The sequence below is a fragment of the Dermacentor silvarum genome, chromosome 11 (assembly GCF_013339745.2).
Source record: "Dermacentor silvarum isolate Dsil-2018 chromosome 11, BIME_Dsil_1.4, whole genome shotgun sequence".
NCBI classification, from domain to species: domain Eukaryota; kingdom Metazoa; phylum Arthropoda; class Arachnida; order Ixodida; family Ixodidae; genus Dermacentor; species Dermacentor silvarum.
The window spans coordinates 58,313,281-58,334,862 of NC_051164.1; positions in this window are offsets into that span (position 1 = coordinate 58,313,281).

Below are 21,582 nucleotides of genomic sequence, written 5' to 3' on the forward strand. Positions count from 1 at the left end.
TAAGCTCGCCTTCTCGCGTCGTGCACTCGGGAGGTTTGAAATATGTTTTCAGAAGGCTGGCGCATACGCAACGGCGCACTATGCTTTCTGCCTTGCGTGGTCTCAGCCAATGTTATTTGGACAGGGACTGATATTTGTCTGTGCTTCCCTCCGCTCTCGCATTGTGATATGCCCAATCAAGAAGTGCAACGTTCGCTATACCACGTTTAGTGCGGTGTGTTCGGATGCCACGGAGAGAACGCCTGGGAGGACCTTGCGACATTACAGATTCCGAAACGATGGAAGGTGGTCATTGGAATTGGATGATGGAGTTTCAGGCCAGGATTGCAATGTCGCCAGCCATTCGTTGGTGAGTAGGGCCCGGCCCACGCTTGCTACTTCTTTAACGAGATATGTTTCGTTCGCGTCGAACGTCTTATGTACAGTTTCTCTGGTCACAACAGACACGCGCGCAACTTTCATAGTCGTGAAAGGGTTGGTAATATCGATGAACGATTAATCGATTAAGGTATCCCACCATACAATTAATCGATGAAAAACCCTGCATAGAAAGTGATTATTCGATTAAAGGTTAAAATGATGAGTGATTGTTATTCGAATAAAAAAATATTCGACCATCCCTATCGTGCCCTCGATAATGCATCTGAAATGATTGGAGAACGGTCGCGGCGCGTGGCTGCTCTGTTTGTGCCACAATCTAGTGACGGATCGTCAGAATAACAGTGCACACACAGTTTTGTTAATTTGGTGTTTTTTCTTTGATAACGCATCAGCACACTTTCGGGCCATTTTACGTATTATGGTTAAAACCAAACACACTATTGCACCTTTTTTTTTGGTCCTACTAATGTAAACTTTGCTCACTCGCGAGGGTTTTTCCGTCGAGGTAAGTTCACATATGTTGGATACGAATGAAGTAGAAAATAATTTCTGCGTATCTTATCGCCGCGACATTCATTTTTTTGAAATGCCAGTTTTTTTTTTGTGCATAAAGATCAACACGACAAAGCCTTCGAAAAGCCCAATATTACTCACCTTGACGCACATGCTGTCGTATTGCGTCAGATCAGCTTTATTATACAAAATTAATCACATATCTCATAATGAAATGTGCGCGCAATGAAGGTAGTCTATGAGATGTCATCATGAAGCGAGGACTTTGTTCTCCTGCACCATCTGTAAGTTCAGTTCACTGCTTACACATAGGATGCACGCAGGTTACTGCATGGAACTTCGCTGCCACCATTACCGATCACATTGTAGCAGACGATGAAATTTTGACATCCTTACATGATCTAGCACTGTGACCTTCGCATTCACCGACGATGCCGTTGCAGTGGCGATTTGTGCAATATTTTGCTGCCGAACGAGAAGCACACGGGAGACAAATAGAAAAAGACCAAGCAGAGGATTTCAAATAATGCCCCATCAACAAAAATAGCAATGCGAACAGTTGAGCGCGTGCTCGAAGCATAACTGAAAGTGCAGGGCGCGCCATCGGCGCGCACCCTACTGCTACCATTTTCCTCGATCGTTTTATGTGAAAGCGACTGAACTAAAATCGAAGAAAAAATCTGGATCATAGCTATCGCAGAAGGGCGAGCTGCCTCGCATCTGATGGGCAAACTGAACCAGCGGGGTTTTCTCTGCTGATGACCAGCTGAGGGCGCGAATTGTGCTTTCATTTATTCTTGGGGCACGTGCATGGATTGCTGTCAATTCAGTTTTTTCTGATAGTGCTTTTTGCCGAAGGAGATAACAAACAATTGCGACTGCACGAAGCGTTTATCCGCACCTTGCCTTGCGCAGATCAACAGAAAGGACTTGGAAACATTCAACAACTTTAGTGCATGAGGGCGTACCTGCTTGATGAAACAGGTGGTTAACAACCTAACTGGATGACGAGACGGGATAGTTCATGTAGGCGGCACGCATGACAGCTGGCAGTAGGCTGAGGTCAACTTCAGCGTCCGTTGCGACTGGCTATCGATATGGATCTACGCCGTCAAACGTGAGAATTTTCTCTCTGTATACCAAACCAGCGTCGGTACTACAAGTGCATAAAATTGCCTTCCCATAATGTTATTGCACATATATTTTACGCATTTTACAGCGATAGTTTTTTAGGCCCTTTTACAGCCACGACGCATCTACCTTTCGCAATTCATTGCTCCATCGTCCACTCATGAACACTGGCCTGACGCTCTTTGGCCATACCTGGCCTTTGCGCCATTAAACACCATACATCATCAAGTGGCGTTGTGGTTGAATTGATGTGTAGTCGTCCTTGTGCCGTCTTCAAAGTATCCTGCTGTAATTTCGTCGAATAGGGCGAATGTACACAGGCTACTTCGAACCTGCGATTGAACAGAGTGCCTTGTGTCCCCTGCAAGGGGAGGCGCAAGTGGTCTCCCAATGATGCCGGACAGCGTGCTCAGCTCTGTTGTGCATGTAGCGAGGCCGCGGCATTTACACTGCAGCACGTGAGGAGTAATTCTGTCGGATGTTAAAGTGAATGAATATGCAGGGGCCTGTGATAAGGTGCCAGTAAAAGAAGGCGGGCTCGATGTTGATGCGCACGTTTCTGCTTATGTAGCCATTTTGATTCTTGCTAGTGTTCCTCAATCGCCTGCGATTGTTTTTCAGATCGATTTCGGGGCTTTTTCACTTTCCCTTTCTCGTTTTGTAATGCGTCTGCGATGCTGGTTCTTCAAGTTTCGCCTTTCACGCAAAATTTACCGGGCTGCATATATCTGCCGCAAAAAAAAAAAAAAACTTTAGCATCCACAAATCCCACTAGGCATCAACAATGACGTTATAATTACGTGATCAATTCGAAGGGGTAATCTGCCTAATTTCCACAAAGAATGTGAAGAAATGAGGGCCCTCTAATTGCATTCGCATTGTTGAAAGGTACAAAAGCGGTGAAGGACGCTTGAAAGAAGCAAGTGATTAGGCATTCTGACGAGCTCCACACAGCAGTTCCGCTCTCCTTTTTCTCTTTGTCTTCCGGGATAAGTGAGTGCGCTCAGTTTCCTTGTTCCCTATAAATCGTCACGGGGACTAATCACGCGTCACAACAACGAGTCTCCAGGGAGCCATCTAGAGGAAATTGTGAATCGCCCTTTAGAATATCAATGCATTTAACGATAGCGACATTTTCTATGCGTTTCTAGTCTAGGCAAACATTAAGAATAGGCAAATGCTTCGTAGATGGACAGAACCAAGGTATAATGTTGTTTGCCGTCGCTTGGAGATACTCAGATTATTTTTTGCATTGAGCCTAATTAGGTAATTAGTCTTAATTAATAATTCAACTTCTCAATTATTAAAATAATTAAAAGTGTCGTAGAGCAAATTGTAGAGCAAGATTAGAAACTCCCGAAACAGCTTTCTGTTGCTCAACACATGCTACATAAAAGTGTTTTTCCGAGAGTGAAAGATGCCCACGAGTGCACGCCAAGTGCCTCGAACGGTCGGTAGCGAGGCAATTTTACGCGTACTCGCGGGCTTTTTTGACGCTCGGAAAAGCCGTTTTATGTAGCACGTACTGAGCAACAGAAAGCTGTATCGGGTGTTTTTCGTGTCATTGTACAATTTTCTCATTGACACTTTTCATCTAATTATAATAATTGAGAAGTAAATATTCATTAAGACTAATCGTCAGTCAAGATAAGGTAATTATCTAATTAGGCGTAATGCAAAAGATAATCTGGATATCTCCAAGCGACGGCAAACAACATTACCTTGGTTCTGTCCAGCTACGTAGCATTTCCATATGTTTAATGCTTGGCTAAAGTTAGGTGAAACACCCTGTATAAGTAAGCTTGTATATTAAATGTGTGTATGCAAATATGTTCAAAATGACAACGATATCTATGGCATTTTATCGTAGTCATTTTGGCATTATTAGCCCATTTGCAATATGACGAAATAGAAGTGCGGCCATTCAAGAAACATTACGATGAATACATACAAAAAGATATAAAGAGCGAAAGAACGAGTGTAATGCGAAGCATTATACTCACTTGCTACGCGATCTAAAACAAAAATTTACGCGAGCTATAGTCCCGAACATATAAGGGGTTTCTGTCTTTACACCACGATGACCAGAAAGCAACTAATGAGCAGCGTGACATACGCAGATTGTGAGATGTATCACTCAGTAGTCTGACATCCAGATTTGCGCTTCTATTCACGCTGCGCCCGCCTATGCGCTTGAACTACGACGTATAGCGAACGTTTTTGTTCAAGCACATTCCGCGAATATGAATTCTAGTTCAGTGCCAGCTAGAATTTCGGTTCTGGTGTGTTTCTCGTTCAAGCTTTGCGGTCGGTTCGACGCGCTGGCTTGGTTGTGCTTGTTACGATTGCAACGTGTAGTGCACTCGTGAACTGTTTTGCGGGCAAATTTGATCATATTATCAGTGCAGATATAACACAATTCTCAAATTTTCTGTTAAATACACCAGGATATTTTATGTGCCCCGATATAGACTGGTTCACCGAAACAGTGTCTGGCGGTCAAACTGTCGCAAGTGCATTCCTTATTAATTGCCTCGATCTTCCACTTGCGCAACTGATTAATCAACCAACCCGGTCTTCAGCTGGAGTTTCTGAAGTTTCTGGTATTCCTAACCTTATGTTAACCAATAACTCGGACGGCGTCTTTCATATAACGCAGTCTGTTGGACATTGCAATCACCATGTCATTACCGGCTCTATTTCTCAGCCGCCTAATGAGTGATCAACTACTACCTAGAAGATGAGGTGCTACAAAACAGAACATATTGATCAAATAAATTCTGAAATTCTTTACACATTTGGTACAAACATGCATTCCTCTCAAAACCATAAAATTCAGTAACGCTGCATCTTGGTCCACGCAAAACTTCGACGGTTGAATAGTAATAAGAAAAAAAAAGGGCAAGGGGGGCATACAGACAAGCCTTGAAAGCTTACTTGCCGGATTCTTGGTAGCAATATAAAAATGTATCAAATAATTTCACTCATTAAGTACATCCTCTCATGGTCACTTTACGAAGCCTGGTTTTCCTATTATGCTGTTGAACAATGCCCAACGGTCCTGTTGTGTGACAAATCCTAACACTCGTCCCGAATTCACACTGGCTAATGATAACGGAAACATAATGACAATGTCCAAATCTTTTGAATGATGCTATTTCTGCGGTATTTACATGCGAAGACAGAAGCTGATTTCCTAACTTATGTAAATTACCTGTCCGGATCAAAGATGAGATAACAGTAATGAAAGCGGTAAGTTTTCATTGCCGAACAAAATGAAATTTCATTTACTTATGAGTACACAGAAGTAGAGAACGCTATAATAAATAACATCTCATCAATAATTGCGTGAACGTTGGCCGCTCTTTTTGCGCAGTCACTATCAACAGGGAGCATCCATCATGACTGGAGCATGATCAAATTTGTTTCCATCTACAAATCGGGTAATCGTTCATCTGCTTTAAGCTACCGCCCCAATTCACTGACAAGCACCTTTAAAGCTTCAGGATTATGAAATTCCTTCCAAAGTCAACTATGTAAAGAACATAAGATCATTCTCCAATACCAACGTGGTTTTGGTAAGGCTTACGTTGCAGTGAAACTGGATTCATTCACGACTGGATACATTCCCTGGATTCATTCACAATTTGAATTTATGACTTAACGGTAGCGTTCGATCGAGTTAGTGCTGCTTTTAACGATTTTTCTGAAATGTTACATCGCATACCCCACCACAGGCTCACTTTTAAGCTAACTCAACATCGACTCCAAAGTTATTGCATCAACTAAAGACTTTCCTTCATTTCAACAATAGTATGTGTCTATAAATGATTATAACTCACCATAGGATCCCATGTCCTTTGGCGTTCCTCAGGGCAGTAGGCAAGGTGATTTACTTTTTCATCTTTAATAATGAATAGCCGTACTGTGTTTTGTCGAAGATTAGAGTTCTCGCTGATGGCTGTGCAGTTTATCACAGTATCTACACTGACACGGACCGTAACGCTCTACTAACTGACTTGGATGCCGTAAGTTTATCGCGCTCCTCCTATTATTGTCACTCAACGTCCGCTTTCAGCAATCACGCTTATACTATAAAACAATAACGACTTGTTTACGGTCGAACATTATATTTTTGCATATTTCGGTAATATATATACAAATAACATTATTTTAAATAACATGAAAATAGGATTCAGTATTAAGCGTAAAATGGGGGCAGTTTCGCCTGAAAGGCGAACCATCAATTGCGATAACAAATTAGTGCACAGCTATAAGAAGTAAGGATAGTCGTTTTATCGGCCACATAAACTTGTAAATATTGGCAAACTAAATAAATTAAGATGGAAGGTGTCACACGCACACAATCAAACATGAACGCATCTCACCCGATGACCGCGGAAACTCGCTGTCAAAACGCTGGAGTGAGTAAGCGCGCCAGCAGCAGTGAGCGAATTTATCCTTATCCCGCCGCTCCGCGAAAACCGCGAAAACACAGCGAAAGCCGCGAAAACACAGCGTAGGGAGGAAGGACTCTGCTTCGCCGCATATGGCTTTCGAAATGCAGCGCTGGGCACGCGCACGCGGCAAAGAACCCCACCCCCCTCCCCCCCTTCTGCATCCCCTCGGTCCGGAGTGGTGCGCGCGTCTGGAAGACGGGCCGCTTCCCTCTCTTGCGTGCCCGAGATTTAGCCGTGATCGCCGGCTCACCCGCGCATGCTTTCACTCGCACATACAGCATAAGGCGCTCGGTGACGATTTTATCTTCTTGGACTTTATATGGAACCTCACGGCGACGTCAGAAATGCGCCTGGAGTGTCCACTTAATTGTTATCGCAATATTACGAAGTGTACGAGAATTTGACAGGGAATGTCAACATATGTTTATTGCCGTGTGGAGTGTTAAGGATTACTTACACATAAAATTGACAAGAAGTGTGTGACTCAGTGTGACAGATGGTGGAAATCTTGTTAATTACTCATTCTTTTTCCAAGACTATTTATTGTTCAACGAAACACCTTGTTCCTTTCGCAAGCTGTGACTTCGCTGAAGTTCCGAACACCATGGAACTACACGAAGTAAGGTTCTTAATTCCAGCGGCCGTATAAGTTTCAGTAAGCATTCTCTAATTCAGTTAACGAGCATGGTGTCACGCGCGCTCAAGGAAACATGAACAAATCTTAGTGAATGACAGCAAACCTCGCTTTCACAATGCTGGCGTGATAAAGAACGCGTTTCACAGGGAGCTATCGCTTCGGTCCGCCTCTAACTTCAGCGCGTGTCCCACAGTTGAGATGACGCGGCCTCTAACAAAACCAGGGGCGCGCAAAGACAGCGTGCGTGAAGCGATCAGCTATCTCGGCTGGCCCAGCTTTTGCACCCGCAGCAGGTTACGTGCAAGATACAGCTCGGGGTGCACGTATGTGCTCAGCCGAGCGGACAACCATGCGCACCCAAGGCCTGGCTAATGGTCGCGGCTGCCCCCCCCCCCCCCTCACGTGCCCCTTTCGCCCTAGCAACAGTTTGATCACGTGACCTCAAACAGGGTGGCATGCATCAAGCCACAATCCTTCACGGCTCACTCTCTCTTCTAAACGTCAGCTATAATTGGCCAGGAGTGTCCATATTATTGCTATGGCAATAAAAAGCTACACCTGCAAACAAACTGCTAGCCTATTTTGCAATTATTACGCCCCAATTAGGAGGTACCTGTGATTCTAGGTCCCTTATGCTCAAAGCAATATCTATAGCCTTAAAGGTAACACCGACACAAAAAATTTGCATCTAGTCTTTTCTATTGCAATAAGTAGCCAATGACCCAGTAATCACGACACGAACCCTCGTTCGCATAAGCCGACTAGCCCAAGTTTCTATTTGAGAGAGGAACAACAGGGACAGTAGGTTTCCAAACACAGCTGGTCACGTGCTTGCGGAAAACTGACGCGAACGCCGGCGAGCGATTGTTGTTACTGGTTGCTTTCCTCCATCTACGTACACATGTGCTAGGCGATCTTCTCGCCGTCCTCCTCGTCCTTATTTCATAGTCCAGCGGCGACAATTTTCTGCACACGGGAGTTGCCGCCCTACTAGACGTCGTCGATCACTTCTACGCGTAGGCATCTTCAAACTAACCGCTTTGCCCACGTGGCATCCCTACTGGAACGAAAGCTTTGCTTTTAGCAGCTGCCGATAGGTGGCGACACGGGTCCACTCTCCAAGCATTTGTACAGGAAGAATATTGACTCACAGGGGAGGACTAGAACTAGGGAGCTTGGCAGGGAGTATGCGATTGATATAGCATGTAACATGGCAACATAGAACGTCAAACGCAGTGAGAGAGGCTGGGTGGCCGGGCATTTTGGAGCAGAATGCACTGTTCAGAGAGCAGCCAAGAATATGATAAGCATTTAGATATTACGATAAAGTGCATGTTTCCGTGTTCTGGCCTTGCGTCCCAATGTCATTCAATGATCAGTACATGCTAGGAATATGTCCTGGTAGGGGCTGTTGGCTACGTCGGTGGTACGCCCAGTAAATAACGTCTTATCTCTTTAATACATGTGTTAATGACAGGCATGACGCGTATAACTGAACGTTTTTTTTAAAGCGCAGCTCGAGAGTATTCTTAACTGCCACCGCAAACAACGTGCACAAGGTGAAAAGCGCCGCAATTCTCGCTTACTCGGTTGTTGCTATTGACACGCCCACGCCAAACAGCCGACGATCCAACACGCCGCCATGCAGGCACAACCCTTCCGTCTGGAGATGTTGACAAGGCCCTTCCATCAATGACAGGCTCAGGGTGTGTACTGGGCGCACGTGCAACAGCTTCATCTCTTCGGGTTCTTTCATTTTTATGACGAAGAACACAGCTTGGCATGGTAAAATTGCACGTTGGTTTTTTTTGTTAGCATTTTCGCATCCCTATCGTTCATCTTCGCAGTTATACGAGACTACCTTTTTTTTTCTGTACCATATTAGAGGCACTGGGGGGGTTGGAAAAATCCTACGCTTTCTATTTTAACTTTTCTCTCGCCAAATCTTGTCGGTACGTTTGTGGCATGAGGTTTTTTGTTGCTTGAGAGGTACCCTACTTCAGGTCGGCTGCAGGCAGTGGCAACAGTAAATAATGTGTTAGGATGGTAACACGCCAACAAATGCTCGCTTCCTAGATAGGCGACTGCGCGACTAGACCATAGGGAGGCTTCTAACTTTCTGAGTTATATCGAAGGAAAAAAAAACAACAACAAAGAAAAAACGGTAGTGTTTTACGCTCGAGAACTGTCGGATTCTTTCTGTTCTCGTAAAAACCGTATCCTCTTGTCAGTGATAAAAATGGTCAGAGTTGAGAATCTAATACACATGCGGAGAAAACAGACGAGCATATTCTCAAACAAAAAAAAATGTACAACTTGTTTTATCCCGCCTGAAAAAGCATTCGCCACATGCAGCGTTATTATACAAAGCACTTTCGTATTCACAAGGTTGGTGTCAAGAGATGTTTCCGTATATGTTAAATCTGTGTGCATGGTACAGCGGCAAATATTCTCCTACCTGCCTTATCATTGGCCATGCTTACGAATGTTCGTATAGGTATACTTGACAACGTCACGGTCATTCATGCGCTGTCTGGTGCATTTCTCTAAATCATTGTGACAGTACATTCGTACGATAAGCCCAAGGAAATCGAACATGTATTAGTACAGGTCTAAATATGTTTAGCGTAATATTAGATGGACGATTATGTAGAGTGTGATTACTACAACTGGTGGACAATAGTAAAACAACCAGATATGCATTAGTTTACCTGGAGCAATCGCACGCACCATACTTACGCGGTTCACTTCGAACGAAAGTGTCTCACAGTTAGCAGTCACTTCTGCCAACACATCATAAGAATAAAGGCAACGTATTTCTGTGTGATTTCTCGATCTGAGCATGTCGCTTTAGAGTGAAACGCCGAGAGAGACGAGTAATTAGCCAGTAAGAATAATTGGGCCTAGGATAAAAACACATACACCCTACGAGATAGGCCTCGGAGGAAGAGAGCAGTCGCACCGAAAGGTGTGTGTGTCTTTTTCGTCAAATAATTGAGGTAATGCAATTTATTCCGCAATCTTAAAATTTCGTTAATGCAATTTTATTTTATTCGGATCTCACTACCGAAATCGTATTGCCATGTATCTTTCAGCTTGCCAACGGAGCTATTTTCAAGCGATCACTTTGAGCTTTAAAGTTCGGCAATTTTAGCAATATCTTTAATCATGCTAAATATCCCACGCTCTTGTTACTTCGCAAATATCAAGTTGTGGGCCTTCGTTTACATACCATAAGTATACCTCGTTTTTTTTTATTGCGATAGCAATTATATGGACACTTCAAGCGGATTTCAGCCCTCGGCGTAGCCGTCGTCGTCGCCGCCGCCGTGAGCTTCCGTATAAAGTGCAAGGGCGATGAAATTGCCGCGCGCCGTATGTGCGAGTGAAAGCGCGCCGGGGACGCGCGCTTTCACGGAGAGCGAACGGGCGGCGGAGAGCAAACCCGACTGCCTCCGTCACGCGAAAGGCCGCTGAGGAATGGGAGAGGAGGGAGGGGGGGGGGGCGACGCTGTGGTGCGGCACCAAATGCGTATCTTGCAACCGGGCGCAAGGGGAACTGGCGACGCAATCTCTCACGCGAAAGGAGGAAAGCGGGAAGGCAGCGTGGGAGAGAGAGGGAGGGAGGGAGGAGGGAGGGGGGACTTCTACTCTTCTAACAACTGCGTACTTTGCGCCGGTGCGAGCTGTCACGCGCACCGTATCTTGAAAGCTATCATCCAGACGGCTCTTACCTTTGTATGCGCTGTTTCGCCACTCAGTTTCCGTTGAAGCGACCGACCGCACGAACCTCCCCTCGTTACTGCCGCCTCACTTGATCACGCCAGCGTTTTGACAGTGGTTGTCTGTACTCATCGAGTGTGATCTATTCATGTTTGCTTGTGCGCGCTGACACCACGTTTGTTAATTCAGTTTGTAAGCTAATGCGTTCAAGTTTATGCAGCCGATAAAACTACTACCCCTACTCCGTATAGTTCTCCACGAATTTGCTATCGCAATTGATGCTTTGGCTTTCGGGCGAAACTGCGACATTTTTTTTTTCAGTGTGGACATGAAAACGAGTTCAAGTGTGTACTTAGCGTGAGTTTTTACAACATTGTCCTTAGGAAAGAGATAGAAGGAGAGAAGGTGATTTATTATATGTGAAAATGCCCATAGGTTGGCCTGAACTATTGTCTTTTAACCTGACACATAAACATTCGGGTAGGGGGGGGGGAGGGGAGTTGAGTGAATTAATACAGTGAAGATAACGATGGTAAGGGGAGAAAAGTAGGATATACATGAAAAAAAAAAGAAAACTTGAAACACCTATTACAGTGCAGGGATAGTTTCTTCGCCCAGTTGAAACAAATAGGAAAAAATTTATGCAGCTGTCCAAGAGCGCACGAGAAAAGTCACCGCTGTACTTTCGCGAACAGCACTTCTAGAGCTTGCGTCTCTCATAACCATCAAGAAGGTGGAAACCGTGTGACTCCGACAACCTTGTGGCGGCGAGTGAGAGTACTTGACCTAGGACTACACAGACATGTATTTCAACCGTTATCGCGGGCTCGGCGCAGCCATGCCCATTTAACACAGCGTGACGCCTGTGCAATAATGAGGGCTACCTTGTTCTTCATCTACACATCAAAGCGCGAACCACAGGGACCACATTCCGGCGGTGTTTACTGGGCGGTGATAGCGCGGACTGGAGTGAACGCGACAAGGCTTCACAGAAAGAAAGCGCTAGTAGTGAGCGGTTATTGTGGTCGCCGCTGTGCTTGTGGTATATAGGTCAAGGCATATCACAGTTGGCCATGTATATTACCGCCCACTAGTCGTAAGTTTAGTTAGACTGCGGTACATGGATTAAATGTGAGGTATTCTGTAGAACATGTTTCACTGGGCGCTGAAAAACTGACGGCCAAGGAAGCGTCCTTCCAGATTGAATTACTGGGTGTTCAAACGTTTCGCATTACCATGTGGGGTCTGGTGACACTGCAGTGAATGGTAATTGTCGGACTTTCAGGAAACATTGGGGATTTTTATGCATCCTAAATGAAATGAAATTCTGAGGTTTCACACTCAAAACCACATTCTGATGGTGAGGCACACCGTAGGTGATGGACGCAGGCATAATTTCACATCAGCTGGGTTTTCTTAACTTGCACCTTATATCCACGGTACACGAGTATTCTTTGCCTTTCACTGCAATGACAATGCCACCGCCACGGCCGGGATTGAACCCACGACCTCGCGCTCAGCAGCGCAACAACATAGCCACTGAACAACCGTAGCAAGTGCTTTCTGCTTTCTGCCGTACATATTTAAAGTAGATAAACACGACAGTACTAAAAGCCGTTGAAGTTTTCTAGTGTAGAAAGACAAAGAGTTATAGTTCTAGCTCTTCTTTTTCAGCCATGTGCACCGAATACCTTCGATTATTCCGAAACATCGGAACTCTTTGACTACGCGTTCAGATATTGCAGTTGTGCTATCAGTACAGACGTCCAGCATAACACGCGCTGGAAGTTCTAGCACGGTTCGCCATTAAGCGTATATTTTTCAGTGCACGTATTCAAACGTGTAAATGAACAGAAAAGCTCCACTTAACAATGCCGTGAGGGTGGCCATATCACGACCCAAGAAGCATCGGTAGACACTTTCACGTATGCATGTCTGCAGATTCGCCTGAATATTTGATAACATTTACTTTTCAGGTGGCCAAAACTGCGTTTGTAAATGAATATGGCCATACACGTGCCGCTTGCAGTTTTCTCGACCAAATACTCAATGATTTGCCAATTTTATGCCTAATTTCAAGCACAACGTTCCGCATGGTCCATTACAAGAATTCAGAGAGAGAGTAGTACGTGGTGAACTGTTTTCTCAGCTCACACTATGAAGAAAGTCAGCAATGAAGACTTTATTTTATTCATTCAGAGGAGGTTTGGGTTTAAAATTTTGATCGTGTCACAAGGCAATGGGCTATTCCGAGGCTCGATTGACGACACGAGTTCGTTCCGTCTCTTTGAATACATTATGCCGAGTGCTGCGAAACTCCTTGCAAGGTTACTCATGGTTGTCAGCATCATGCACGCTCGTCTCACAATTTATTCGTCGCAAGAGCAAAGTCATCCGAGCCTAATCAAGCACTTTTATCAGCGATGCCTCACATGCGATCACTTTTGTATGGTCGTGGTAAAAACCGTAGCAGGTTAGATTTATTCGTCATTCAAAGTGTCTATACCTTCACATTCAAATATTGATCGATAAAGTTGTAACAGAAACCCAGCCCTTTTATATCATATGAGAGGTGTTGGAAAATTTAAGAAATGGAAACGACTAAACATAATCCCATGGATAGGTAAGAGGATATTTGGCTGTGAAACTTCAGGTCATATCGATTGGTTCGACCACCATAAGCTAACACGGTGACGCAGGGGCACAGCGGTGATTCCTTTCCTCTCTGGTGTCCTGTTTTGAGCTGTGCTGGCCCTATCCCCGATATCCACCAGCATCTAGGATTTATGAAGTTATGGCGGAAAAGGAATTACCACCTCATACACAATAATGAGTCACGGCTGCAATTCTTACTGATATGTTACTGATTGAATTATTAGCCACCGAGTTTGTCCTGTAGAATCCTTGTAAATATACACCGTTAACTAAGATTGCGAAGCCACACGAAGGGCCATTGCAGAAGGAAGGTTTGTTGGGCGAGTTGGAATTGCATTCTTGAGACGAGCAGCGCGAAAGTAAAACTTGATGCAAGGGTGTGAAAGAAGAACACAGCACTGACGATCGACAGAAGTTTATTGAAATCACACAAAAGTATACACTCTGAAAGCATGTGGCAGACAATAAAAAAAAGCATCTCTGTCACGTTGCATGCATCATGTCCAAATTATATATGTGAGCATCGATAAGCGGCAAATGTTTTGTTGCCTCTTAATCTTGCCCATAATTTGTTTTAATGGCCGCCACACGATTTGCAACGTATTTATATTTGTGTGATTTCAATAAACCTCAGTTGATAGTCAGCGCTGTGATTGTATTCCTTACCCTGGTGTCAAATCTAATTTTCCCGCTGCTCGCCTCAAGAAGAACATTTGTCCAATACCAAGCGTTCAGAAAAAGTATAGCTCAGAGCAAGGGGAATTCGATGTAATTGAATGTCTTTGTATGTCGTATCGAAAAGGTAGAAACGAAGAACACAGTTTTCACCATGATTTTTTATTTCTCCCCCTTGCTGTATCTCGAGAAGAAAGTTGTTGGAATGGCTTGATTTCAATAGCATTCGCGTCTCTCTCGGCATCTTGAAAAGCACCGTTACAGCATGCCAGTGCAAAATTGCGAGGTTCTATTTTCTGTTTGAATACCAACCTATGGAAGGATGTCCCTCATAAAGAAATAAGCATGCGTTATGTCTTTCATAAAACACGGGACGCTAAGCTAAACTTTGGTTTCGGCGTATTGTATCGCTGTGCTTCTTTCCGGCGTGCAACTACCAAGCGAGCACTCTTCGTCCGTAAGCAGATTGCGAAAAGGAACAGCCGACAACCAACCTTATTTCAAAATACTCATAACGGGCGTTCTTCTGAAGGAAGACAGCTCTCTGCTCTTTCAAATCCGAAAGCTTCTTTTCTGAATTAAGGCGTCCATTTAGGGCATCTGCTCGGGCGAGGTGCGGTCTCTAACAAGCGCAGCTTTTTGCTGCCGAACGTCTCCACAAGGCCAGTATACTGGGTATATAATGCGCGATTTAATGTGCTAAACTGCGGCGTCAGCTCCGAGAATTAATTAGCAAGGATTGCCTGAGAATGCATGCGCCAAAGCGTTTTACGTTTTCGGTATTGCCTTTCTCGACAAACGCGTGCGAAAATCAGCAAATTTGTCGCCGCCTAAATGTTGCCAATGCGAGTAAACTTGTGCGGCTGCCTGGTGAAGGACCGTGTCCTGTCAGCAACATTAGAAAGATTGAAAACGCGTCGATAAGATAGCTACTAAAGACGGTCGTTTCCGCGTGCTTGGACAATATATATTGCTTCGTTCGACATGTGCTGGTTCTCTTATCTCTTCTCTTTCTATTTATGTTAATTAACTGCTGAAAGAAAACACACTAAGGAGGCAGTAACTCGTAGTTAGTCTGAAGAATTTCGGTGTGCTTACTTCACTGAATATAAATAGCTGCGTTCACTCACTTCTCTGAGGGAGTGGACACAAATGAGCTTGCGCAATGCTCGCCATTGCAGCAGATATATCATCACACTCCTTTTTAAAGAAAAGTTCGAGCTCAACGCTTCAGCCCTCTCACCTGATATGCGCTTTGTGCTTGCCGTGAAAATCACGACTGTGGGTCAATCATCTACATTCTAATATTGAACAGGGCATAGAATTTTTTCTGCGGAAGGAAAGGAAGAAGGAATGAACAGGTTAAACAGTGAAAGCGGGAAATGAGAAAAGAAAGAGAAAGAAAAAGAAATGTGGGCAGCTTGCAATAGTGCTGTAAGGCTGGTCTAAACAGCGGAGCTGGTGATCGACCTAGCTTCTTGCAGGTTTTACTAGGCTTGGCTACGTTTTGCTAGGAATTGTTAAGTGGCAGCTAGGCATGTTAATCCGAATCGGCTCATCGCCGACGCGCAGATTCCCGCTTGGCCGCGCGACGCGCTTCAAGATTAGCTGCTTCTTCTACGTGTGTCCGGATCTTCGGACGTCCCATGTCAAGGCTACATGTACTCGCCACAGAGTCAACGAGAGTTCTGCCGCAGCGAACGCGGGGCAACGAGGAAACGCGGACGGCGTCGACAGCAACTCTGTGCGTTGCCTCGTTAGTGCTGCTACATTTTTTTCTCTCTCTCGCTCTCATTTTCTCTTTCTCTCCCGAGCATAGCGCGCACAGCGAGCATGCTCTCCTTCCCTCTCCTTAATGTCGTATGTCAAGGCAACATATGCACGGCACGTAGAGGGGGCGTAGCAAACGTGCTCCACGAGGTGACTGCTAGGCAACGCGCGGTGACGTCATCACCAGGAGCAGTGTTGTTCGCCCTGCGCGGCGCAGTCAATAGCTTAAACAGCTCCACTGCTAAAATGAAATAAGACCAAACCGTGATCATGCGTAAAGAAAGCTGGATTTTGAGGTAACAGGATACCACTATAGTGCAGGTTGCTGTACCCGTGGTCCCGTATATCGGAATCAGTGGCAGGCACCACTCTGGTGGAACTAAAAAAAATCGCACTGAAGTCATGATTATCTCCTGTAGCGGCATGATGCCTCGGAAGGCAATTGCACTATCTATCTCTCTGAAAATGGGGGTTTTGTTTCGAGATAGTCTTGCAGAAAGAAGTTACCTAGTGACAAGGCTAAACTAAAATAGTGCACATTTGGCTTCACTGCCTCTGTTCAGCGAACCACGCCTTTTTAACCCTAAAACGTCTGTTCATTAAGGCCGGCGCAGTGTTCTAGTTATTGTTTAGAGCGCCCACGAAGAAATGTACAATTGAAGTAGTTCGAATTCACATTGAAATAGAAAACATTTCAAAACGTGGAAAATATTGATTAAGTACATCGTTACACCATTTCAATGGCAAATACATTTAGAATCCTTTCTTAGCAACGTTCTGGTCAATATTTAACGAGCTTGGAAATGTGCAACGTTATGGGCTTATGTTTTAGTTCTTACATTAGAAAAACGTTAAATAATGGCCTCCTGTCATGTGAATAGTTTTCTTTTCAAGAAACGTTCAGCGAAAAAGGGAAACACTGAAGCTCTACACTTCAGGCAACATGATACAGAGGCCTAACAGAAATCAATACGGGAAAACGAAGGCTCTTTATAGCTTAACGTCTCTTGAAAAAAGAACAGGTGTTGCCACCAGTGATGCATGACTGGATAGGAGAAATGGCCCGAAAATGGCACCATTTTCTTATCCCCTGCACAAAGAAGTAAATAAGCAAACTTACAATCAGACACGCATAGTCTTTCTTTTGTGCCCCAACTACTATAAGTTCCACATGCTAAACATCCTCTAAAGGTATGTCATTTCGTAATGGACAGTCAAACAGCAAGTTTGGAAATAACAGTTCGTTGCGACAGCTTCTAAGAAGGACATTGAGCAACCCAGTCTCGTCTAACAGACAATTTTGAAATTCGGCCGCAAAAGTATAGCCTGGGAACTCCGGATTTTTCTTTGTAGTAGAATAAACGTTTCAGCTTGAGTATCGTGACAAATAAAAAACTTTGGGTGTATGTTTTTGTAGAAGCAATGACATCTTGACAGATGGTTTTATTGAACAATAGTTGCAGAATTTCTCCGGAGAATGATTATACACTTAGAAGAAAAAACAGAACGCGCAAATAACTATCGTTTACGTTGATAAATCATGGAAAAACAAATCGACATGAACACTCACTGCGTCAGTGAGCACTGGATGAGTAGCGAACAGCGTGGCTGCGGAGATGCATGGAGGGCAGGTATGCCTATAATGCAGCCTGCGACAGTGGCCACCAGCCCCGAGCATGTGCAGTGCACAGCCATGTTGACCGCATGGTAGACGCGTTCCTTGCGTCCATTTGGATAGTAGTTGGCCCTGTGAGACAAGAGAAGACGCTCATCAGAAACTTTTTCCCACTTAAGGCGTGATTATTTCGCCCATTGCTTGTAAAGGGTCCTGACATGGAATTCGGTGATACTGCAGCTGCTTTTAAAATGAAGCTTCTCCTTTTGTCATTGCAGCTGCCCTGTATTGTGCAACCGCAAAGCAGAGACCCCCGTCTTCACAAAAAGGCTCTTACTTACGCTAGAACACTTAGGACAAAACGCATTGCGAATACGGGCCGAGATTTAATTTACATAATGCACAACTGGCGTGGCGTGACTAATTATATTAGCACATAAAACACCACATGTTACACAGTCGTTCTATATTTTAGAAATTATATTTAAAAACCCATAAAGATTACATTATGCAGCATTGTTTTGCTCCTGAGATTTATAATAAATTGTTTTGAAGTGCGCATCAAGAAATCACGGAATTTAGCAAGATTCTGTAGGATCTCACGAATATAGTTATTCTGGGGTAGATTGTTTCACGCAGTTCAATTTTCTGTTATATTCTTTTCATGTAGTTTTTCTTTTAGGGGAGGTGTAGGGGCTTGCTTTCCAGAGGTGTGTCCCCTGTTGAGCAACTTTATCGAAAACACGCAAATTGACGAGAACTGGTGGGAAAGATTCTAACTATAATTCACTTTTAAGGGATTTTGAGGGCAAGAAATCTACAACAACGCCATGGTGCCTACTTGCAGCAAACGTTTGCCAGCAATTCTGCCACAGACAATTGCGCTAAGTGAACCATTTTGCTGCTCACTCATTCAAGGCAACATCCGTACTCATATTTACACACTGCCGTGTCTGTGTGCTGCAATGATCACATCTGACAGAAAAATGAGAGGGGCCGTAGAGATCACATCGTCACTTTGTGGATCTTATACGAGGCTACAGGAAGGCGCGAACAGAATCTCGCTCCACTAATAGGGCCCCACATTAGCAGCTTTTCAGAGAAATTATTATGCATGTCGTTTTTTTCCGTTTGCTCATCTCAATATTACTTGCTGATAGGGGCGAAACACGCGATCGCTTGTCCACCGCCCACCAGAGGTGAACAACAGAGCAGCCGACGTCGGTAGTCTGTACACGCTGTGTTGCAAGGGATAGTGGTGGGGATGAGATCACATGCAGCGTCATTAAGAGAAACAACGCACATCATGGAGTGAAATCGCCTGGTGTAAGGAGAATACTGTGTATTGTGAAGTCACGCACGTCGTTACGGAAGACATGAAAGCACATAACACCTATTAGAGCGGCCCGTTTCACGCAAAGGACACTAATACCTGTGGTGGCGAGGGCTTGCACTGTCCAGTTAGCAGCACATTTTTCTGGGTTTTCAGAGCGGCAATAAACATTCTCTGCAGGAACCATATAGGACAGAGAAATTCGCAAATTCCACAACACTTCACCGGGAGTTCTTTACTACGCTAAGCCTTTTAGGTCTGCAACCATTATCTCCCATAGTGAGTGCAATATTAGATGTTAAATACTAAATTTTGCGAATCTTGATGAGAAGGCACGCACATGGCATTGCGACTAAAGGCAGCGCTAGTCCTGCAGCCAGGGCTGATAAACGCTTTAGCTATAAGTACCGCTGCCCATTGCACAAAATTCGCCATCACATTTCAGTGAGATACATCGTGTCTTACAATACTTATTTGCAGATTAGTCAACCTGCCTTGGTAATGCAATCTAAATCATAAAGCATCCCATTCACATTTCGTTCAGCGATCCTGAAATCGAACCTTAGTCATGGAGAATGCATAAAGGATTCACCAAAGACATAATACAGAGATGGAATAGAAAAACAAGCGTACTGTATCTTTTTCTGTTCCATATGCCTTAGCGAAGAATCTACGATCAATTCTGAAGAAACCGCCATCTATCCTTACTCTTTTTGTTGGTTTGCATAATGGTGTGCGAAAGGTGCCAGTGTGGCGGTTAAGAGAACTATGAATATTACTTCCTTGTTCTCCACATTGTGCGAACATACATGTGTAGTGTGTAACGTAAGAAAACGCTGCTCGAGTGTGTTGCGCCCATGCCACACTTCCTGCCTAAAATTTATGTTATAGAAGCGTAGTATAAGAGCCCCCTAAAGAGTGGAAACGGTCTTTGTGAATACTTCACATCATTCAACTGTTACCGAGCTGCTTACATAGGCAGATCCTTGTGCGACAGCAAAGATGTCTCTGCGTAGGGATTGTTCCAAGCATCTACGGTATTTTCGCAAATTTTCGCTGGTATAGTTAAGGCGGCTCTTTTCTGTTCAACGGTGCAGACATGGTCCAACAAACCGTGTTCTGTTTCTCTCTGTACATTTGGAGCAAATTCTACGGAGAGACTTTAAATGCTTTGAAAACATGTCAGCCAGATTTAACACTTGTCATTTATGAATATATCTGACTCTCGCTAAAATTCCAGTCTGAATATCAAATGCATTTTTCCAATAGGGGCTATAGCATGCACACAAAAGCATTTCCAACCAGTTTAACAACATGGAAAACGTAATTTTAAAAGCCCAGCAGCACCAGCTCAACTAGGCTATACACTCATTCTCGTTGTTCAGAAGTTCTACATCGTAAATGTAACATGCTTGCAAATATATTGTAGGTAGTGGGTAAGAGCTACGCGGAAAGAGATTATGATCTTCCGTTTACGAAGGGAAACTTGTGTGAAAGGATTTATGAGTGATATACAACAGTGGCAAGAAGCTAGACTGGATTAACAGTCGACATTCAATGACACTTGTTTGACAAATGTACTGGTTAGTAGTTGGAATATTTTTGCAAATATATTCTACTTCCTTAGTGGAATTTATGTGGAACGTCATTAAGAATGTATACATTTTTTCTTTCAGAAGTACGGCGAAGCATATATATATATATATATATATATATATATATATATATATTGCCGTGAAAGCATGGGCTAGATGGTTATTGATTATCTGGCCAGAGAGCGGTCACACAACGATAAAAAATCCTGTAGGTGTTCAGTGTAAGTGTGGTATCAGAGGCTAATTAGTTAAAAAGTAATCATTGATAATTTTCTATTTAGCCGACACGGCCTTTTCATTTCTCACGCAAGTAATGTCCGCCTCTGCGACGAGCCCAGCTCACAGACTTGAATTGTGCTTTTTTCCACAGGCGAGTTTTAAAATGCTGTAATATTAAAAAAAAACACCGAGTATTAAAAACTAGGCAACTATTGCACTTTTTTACTTAGTACTTTCTCAGCTGCACAGCCCATCACGTCCTAAAAGCTTCTTTTACCTATTTTTATTGATTTTTGAAGCGGTGTGTTGGAAAGTGAGCGTTACGTCTAGACTCTGAATAAACAGAAAAAATGTACGATCATCCTGGATTTACATATTTCCCACCAAGTGTGCCGCTGCCACAATGATGAAAGTCAACTGCTGGAAAGGACCGGTAATTTCTGTTTCGTAACATTTCATGACGTTCTTCAATACGTATTTGTTTTCTTTTTCCCGGGTAACATTTCACGTCGCCTAACGTGCGTACTTAAAGAGCAGCCTTCTAGTTTGGAGAATCAAAGTTGCTGCAGATGATGTCTGCTATTTTTGGAGCGCACTTTTTCTTCTTACAGTATGTCATTCATGCGTTGTCAGTTTAGGCAAGACGCCCCGCAGATTCTGCGATGTCCTTACCTGAGTTTTTTTTTAGTTGAGTGGCACTCTCTCTCAAAGCTTCTCGAGCCGCAAATGCGTCTACGGCAAATCTGCCTGCATCAAAAGAACAGATGTCACCTATTGAAGAACTGACTCACCATGTGTACCACGAAAGAAAAAAAAAGAATGGTCCCTGTGGATTAGCCAGGGTAGTTTTTGTATCTTCTTTTCCGGCGCACATG